The sequence below is a fragment of the Siphateles boraxobius genome, unplaced genomic scaffold (genome assembly GCF_051911475.1).
Source record: "Siphateles boraxobius isolate OS27281-9 unplaced genomic scaffold, OSU_SipBor_1 6, whole genome shotgun sequence".
In the NCBI taxonomy this organism is placed as follows: domain Eukaryota; kingdom Metazoa; phylum Chordata; class Actinopteri; order Cypriniformes; family Leuciscidae; genus Siphateles; species Siphateles boraxobius.
Genome location: NW_027509186.1, coordinates 38,746,491 through 38,753,609, shown reverse-complemented (window position 1 = coordinate 38,753,609; position 7,119 = coordinate 38,746,491). Strand labels below are relative to the sequence as shown.

General features: G+C 42.2%; 1 long non-coding RNA gene across 1 annotated transcript in view; it reads right to left on the bottom strand.

Moving 5' to 3' along the window:
- Positions 1–7,119, bottom strand: part of LOC143715731 (uncharacterized) — a 436,623-nt gene that overhangs the window by 153,500 nt on the left and 276,004 nt on the right. The gene's annotated exons all lie outside the window — the stretch shown is intronic.

Below are 7,119 nucleotides of genomic sequence, written 5' to 3'. Positions count from 1 at the left end.
TATTTCCTGTGTTTATATATCTCATTATCGTTTCCTATGTTGTTTATGTATAATTTCTGTTCTGTTTCTTTAATGGTTACGCACACTTGTTGTGATGGAAGATTGAACTTGAACTGGTTCGTGCAAAGAAAATAAGGGAGAAACCGGTTTCTTACCGTCTTGTCTCTCATTTATGGATAAAACTTGTGTTTAAATGATTCAGGTAACACAAGATAAAGGTTTAATATCATAGGATACAGGATCCAACACAAATTTTGTATATTTTTGTGTTTGATCAAACTCATAAACATTTGTTTATGGATTGTTGACTGACTAGGCTTATACAGGAAGTGGGTTACCAGTTCCAATGGGAATACGGGCCCACTCAACCAGAAGTGTAGCTACTTCTTTGTGTATCTTTAAACGTCTTTGTGTATCATTTTTGCACTCTAGAACCTACTTTTTACAAAGTCACTATCTGCTATCTACCAGGTAGTTTTTTATGATTGTTTTTGAACGGATTATATGGATGTATGGATTTTTGTATCATACCTGTTGTTGCTGGCAATCTTCTTCGTACAATGTCGGTCTGTACCTGAGCCGCTGCACTGCAATTGTTTACTGGCCCTGTGGACTTGATATCTCTCATCGATGTCAGCATCAATATCGTCTTAACGGACAACACTTCACTGCCAAGTTAGCCCTCGTTGGACAAGGTAACATCTCCCCGGCTTAGCGAGCAGCCACTTGCCAGCCGGCTGGACAATCTTTAGATCTACTCTGTAAAGCGACATGATGCAAAAGTACTCCATCCCACAACTGCTTAACTTGAGGAATAACAGCAGTCCAACATATATCTCAGCCATTAAACAACTTAAACTTCAAAGCCGACCCCGCTACATCCATAGAAGCTGCCGTAGAAAGTTTGTTTTCTCTCAGTCTGGGGACTCCATTCCATCCCTTTGGTCAGCCGAGCGCATTGTCGTACGCCATCTACGTCATCAGAACGCCTCTCTACTTGGAGTAAATAGCGTTGAGAAATCTATTTGCATAAGACCCGTCACTACGGAGCGGAACATAAAACGTGAAGTGGATTTCAGTCTACTTTGTTCTTTACAGTACATCACTCCATCAAACATCAAAATTGAACTGTTTAATACACAGTCCCTCACAAACAAATCTTGTCTTATACACAGCCACATATTGGACAGGAATATTGATATCATGTGTCTTACTGAGACCTGGCATCAGCCAGAGGGATTTTTTGCATTAAATGAAGCATGTCCTCCTGGTTATCAATACTTGGAGAAAGCCCACCACTCCGGTCGCGGTGGTGGCCTAGCAGTACTACACCGCAGTGACTTAAAATTCACCCCGCTGTCTCTGCCTGACTTGTTCACTTTTGAATGCCTTGCCTTCAGATGTAAACCACCCTGCACTATGACTATTCTTCTCATTTACTGTCCTCCTAAGCAAAATCCAGCTTTTATCCCAGAGATAAATGAATTTCTCACTTCACTCTGGGCTACATCTGCAAATATTGTTATACTTGGAGATCTGAACATTCACGTTGACACCCCCTCCTGTTATCCAGCAGTTGATTTTCTACAGTTATTGGATGGTCTAAATCTTAAACAGCTTGTTGACGTCCCCACACATAACAGAGGACATACACTTGATCTGGTGATTACTGACTCTGCTCCCATTGAAAATCTGCTGGTATACGATCTCGGAGTGTCCGATCACAAAGTCATCTCAATGGAGGTGGACTTTTCTCATTACAGCAAACCAAAACGTCGAATCCATTTCAGAAACATAAAAAATATCAACCCAGACACTTTGGCTTTGGACCTCCTGCAAATTCCATCCGAAAATGTTACATCAGTAAATGAATCAGTGGATTTTTATAACAGCACCCTGAGCAGTATTTTGGACCTCCACGCACCTGTAAAAACACGAATAGTCACTTTCTCACGTAAATCTCCCTGGTTCACTCCAGAACTACGGAAAATGAAAACAGCAGGTCGTGTACTTGAGCGGCGTGCTTCAAAAACTGGACTTACTGTTCACAAAATAGCTTATCAAGAACATCAAAAGGCCTATTCAATGTCGCTAAAAAAGGCAAGGACACAGTTTTATTCAAGCATCATAAGTAAAAATCAGGGAAACTCCAAGAAGCTTTTCTCTACCATAAACCATCTCACCAAGCCACAAACTAGTTCACATAATGACACATCAGAAGAGAAATGAAATAGCTTCATCACTTTCTTCAGAAAAAAAGTTCAGACCATCCGCTCTCGACTCTCCAGCACCCCTGCTCTGTCTGTCCCCACTGCCGACCCACAGCCTGGGACCTTCCAGCCTCTCTGTTGTTTTTCTGAAATCTCTAAACAACAGGTTGAGGACATCATCAGCAGGATGAAAGCTTCCACCTGTATGCTGGATCCTTTTCCTACAGCTCTGGTGAAAACTCACATCAGTTCTCTTAGTCCCTTAATAACCAAAGTCATCAACCATTCTTTATGCACTGGTCATGTTCCATCTGCTCTAAAAACTGCTGTCATCTAACCCCTTCTAAAAAACCCACTTCAGACCCTGAAGTTCTTGAAAACTACAGGCCTATTTCCAGCCTTCCATTCCTGTCCAAGGTTCTAGAAAAAGTTGTTGCTGCCCATCTTCAGGATCATCTGAATTCAAATTTCCTTTGTGAAAAATTTCAGTCCAGTTTCCGTTCCGCTCACAGTTCCGAAACAGCCCTGATCAGGGTCACAAATGACCTGTTGATGGCGGCTGACACCGGCACACCATCGCTTCTTATCCTACTGGATCTATCTGCAGCTTTTGACACGGTTGATCACCATATCCTCCTTCAGCGCCTCCATCATACTATCCGACTCTCTGACACTGCTTTGACCTGGTTCCAGTCCTACCTGTCTGGAAGAACAGAGTATGTTTCCTTGGGAGGTGTAAAGTCTCAGACGCATACAGTCACTTGCGGTGTTCCTCAAGGGTCGGTTCTCGGCCCGATTTTGTTCACTATCTATACTCTTCCCCTTGGCCACATCATCAACAGGCATGGAATATCATTTCATTGCTATGCCGATGACACTCAGCTATGTATAAAAACCAACCTCATCTCATCTACAGCCACTCTGGCATCATTGAGCTCCTGCCTTGAAGAGATTGAGGTATGGATGAAGGCAAACTTCCTACAGCTAAATAGCTCTGAAACAGAAGTTTTAGTTGGTACACCACATCAGGTCCAGTCATCACCCATAATCCACATTACCTTCTCTGGTCAAAACATTCCACTATCATCGACAGTCACTAACCTGGGCGTAAGATTTGATGCTCAACTCACATTTGACGCCCACATAAAACATCTGTGTAAAACCTCTTTCTATCACCTCAGGAACATTGCTAAACTTCGTCCCACACTTGGTCTGTCAGATGCTGAAAAACTTGTCCATGCTTTTGTATCCTCGAGGCTGGACTACAGCAACTCTCTCCTCTTTGGAATTCCTGGAAAAAGCCTTCAAAAACTACAATATATTCAAAACAGTGCAGCAAGGATCCTAATGAGGATAAGAAAATATGAGCATATCACTCCCATCCTTCACTCTCTTCACTGGCTTCCTGTCTCATACAGGATTAACTATAAAATCATCCTACTTACCCATCAATGAATCCACGGCAATGAACCCCCCTACTTAAAGGAACTACTCACAATGCAAAACTCTTCACGCAATCTCCGCTCTGGAAACAAAGTCCTTCTTCAACCACCCAGAACTAAGCTCCGTACTATGGGGGATCGAGCCTTCTGCTCAGCCGCACCGCGTCTTTGGAATTCCCTTCCAGAAAACCTAAGGGCTCCTCAAGCCATAGACTCTTTTAAGAAAGGACTAAAAACCTTACTTTTTAAAGGTGCAATGTGTGATATTTCTTAGGATCTATTGACAGAAATGCAATATAAGATCCATAACTATGTTTTCAGTAGTGTATAAAGACCTTTCTCAATGAGCCGTTATGTTTGTATTACCTTAGAATGAGACATTTATATCTACATAGGCGCGGGAATCCCCTTCTATGAAGGTCGACATATTGTGAAGTCATGTGTCTACCGTAGCCGAAAGCGAACAAACAGCGCTAAAGAAACCTCATTGCTTGACTCACTACTCTCTGCTGCTGACTCAGACTCAGACGACGACATCTTTTGTCTTACGTCGGCCACCGTAGCTTCTCATTCGAGTTTTAAAACCGAGGGATTGGCTGCGAGTGACTTGCTGTTTGCAATTCGCAAATCTCACCACTAGATGCCGCTAAAAATTACACACTGCTACTTTAAGCAAGCATTTTTTACTTTTTGCTAACTTATTTATTTATTTATTTATTTATTTATTTTTTATTTATTCATTTATTTATTTATTTATTTATTTTTTATTAGTATTTTTTCTCTTCCCGGTTTTTATCTTTGTTTATACTCTGTAGCACCTTGGGATTGTTTTTAACTATGAAAAGTGCTTTACAAATAAAATATATTATTACTATTATTATTATTCTTGGGCAGCACTAAAAGGAGTTTCAGTGGGGGAGATTTGTGCTGCAGCATCATGGTCTACACCATGTACATTTTCAAAATTTTACAGAGTTGACGTAACTAGCACTACAACTGTCAGCACTGCAGTTTTGATGTCTGTAGCCCAGTGAGGTTTGAATAGTTCAGAGTCTGTAGTTCCTCGTTACTCTATTTACATGAGTCATCCTATTAGACCATAGTGACGGTCAGAGTGAGGCCGAAACATATCGTAAGTTATGAATATAACTATGGATCTGTGAGACCGAAGGATGACCGTCACTATCCTTGTCGCTCGGAACACTAGGGCATTAAAGGTAAGAGAACGAGCCGGAAGTTTACTCGCCTTTTATAGTGCGTGACGTTCCGCTTCCGGGGTCATGGGCATGACTTTGTTTACATAAGGTCTCGAGAGAAGGCGGAACGAAGGTTATCATCCTATTACACCGTAGTGACGGTCATCCTTTGGTCTCACAGATGCATAGTTATATTCATAACTTACGATCTGCTTTCATGAGGAATGCAATGCACGCTTTGAACATGAACATTGATTACTATGTAAACAAAGGAATTTAATGGGACCTCTAAAAGAGTGATGATGATGACTGTTAAAGCACAAGAGGAACACCTTGACCAGTTAATGGGAACTAGAAGAGCCAAGCTGTGACATTTAATAAGGCCAATGAGAGAAATTGAATCTTTGCCTGACGACTCTGGTAATGTTGACACTGTGTAATGCATAAATGGTGAGTTTGAACAGTCCTTTATTTCATTCCAAGACATTAAAAATGCAACCAGAGAACTTATGTCAGATGATGAGGCATATTTTGAATCAGTTACACTGGTTTGAACCTAAGGGTGCTTTCACACCTGTAGTTCGGTTCATTTGGTCCGGACTAAGGGCGAAAAATTATACTTTGTATCATTTTCAGGCGTTTTGGTTCCTTTTCACACCACACTGATTTCTCTGGTCCGAATCAGTTGATGAAATAAAACCAAGCGTTGTTTTAGCAGTCACGTGACAACATCCACATCACTCGTTGGCCAGATGTGTCTTGAACATATTTCCACAACTGCAATTAGATTGGTCAGAATTAACGTGTGGGAAAATTCCAACAGGAAGTAAACAAAGAGGAAAATCCGGCAGACATGTGGAGAATTCGCTCACAATGTATATTCAGAATCAGCACAAGCTTTATCCTTTCGCAAATCCCCCAATAAACAACAAAGTCTAGATGCGATATAAATAAGAAATTCACTGTGCAGTGCGGACAACTTCAGTGTTTATGATGAAATTTTAGTGAGAGTGCAGAACGCGATAAGTCAGTCATGGTTTAAAGGGAGCGCTATTGACAATCTAAATAATAATTTTGTTTGACTACGGCAGCTGGTTTAGTCCAAAAATGCGCAGTTCTTTGGCAGTTGGGTCGGTTCAAGGTCGGATAACATTCTCACCGTACCGAGACCACCTCTTCGAGGAGGTCTCGGTACGCTTATTTGGTCCGCTTTTGGTGCACACCCGAGTGCGATTGCTGCTTTCACACCTGCCCAAACGAACCGCACCAAGGGGGAAAACGAACTCTTGTGAGATTCAACCGAACTAAATGAGGCAGGTGTGAAAGCACCCTAAGTCTCAAGCAGTCAAGCACTTTGTAGACAAGGTCAATGACTGGATTGAAAGAGTTAAACTCCAATACAAAGAGACAGAGCCATGTGATTCAGAGGTTGAATGTACTGACAGTGCCTCTGGTTATATCTTCTTCACAAATGCCTCTCTTTGCCTCTCCCCTCAGGTGTTTCAGCTACAGCTTCTTCTAGGCTGAAAATTGAAACTGAAAGGGCAGAGCTGTTGGCACGAATAATGCTTTTGAAGCAGAAACAAGAGCTTGAGAGGGAGGAAGCTGAGCTCAAAGCAAAGAAGGACAAATTAGAGCTCCAAACTGCTATTGCTGAAGCCAAACTTCAGGTTTTGTCCTTGAATGAACCAGCTTGTAGTGTTTCTAATGCATCTGGTAGAGCGGCAACGGCTGCCACAACTGCAGAAAACCTTAAAGTCCCTGTAAAGTCAAAATTAAGTATGTGTTCTGAGTTTGTCACACCACAGAAAAATTTGTTATTAGCCACCCAGCCAAATTTTAATGATAAAAAAGCCAGCAATTACATAAAATAAGCTATATAAATCTTGAAAAAAACAGCAGTATTCTCTGCTCTCAAATGCTGGGGACGTGTCCGCTGGCTGCGCTGAAACCTCGCCCACTCGCGGGAAAGCTGCCGTCGCCACACTCAACCGTCACCACTACAGCCGGATGGATGCTCGCACGGTGGGCACGCACTGCCGATGATGTCGGCGCGACGGCAGGATGAAGGCCGAAGCGGCAGATAGTCGGTTCGGCCCCATTCACCAGTAACAGCAGATTATCAGTGAATCCCAGTTGTCTCCGACGAAAGTTTATAAAACTATCCCGTGTAAAATGATCACTACAGAGGCGGGTTTTGGCGGTGATCCTCAGCTCTCCATCAAGCTGGCTCTACACAAAATTAATCCACCTCTTCTTGATGTGATCGTT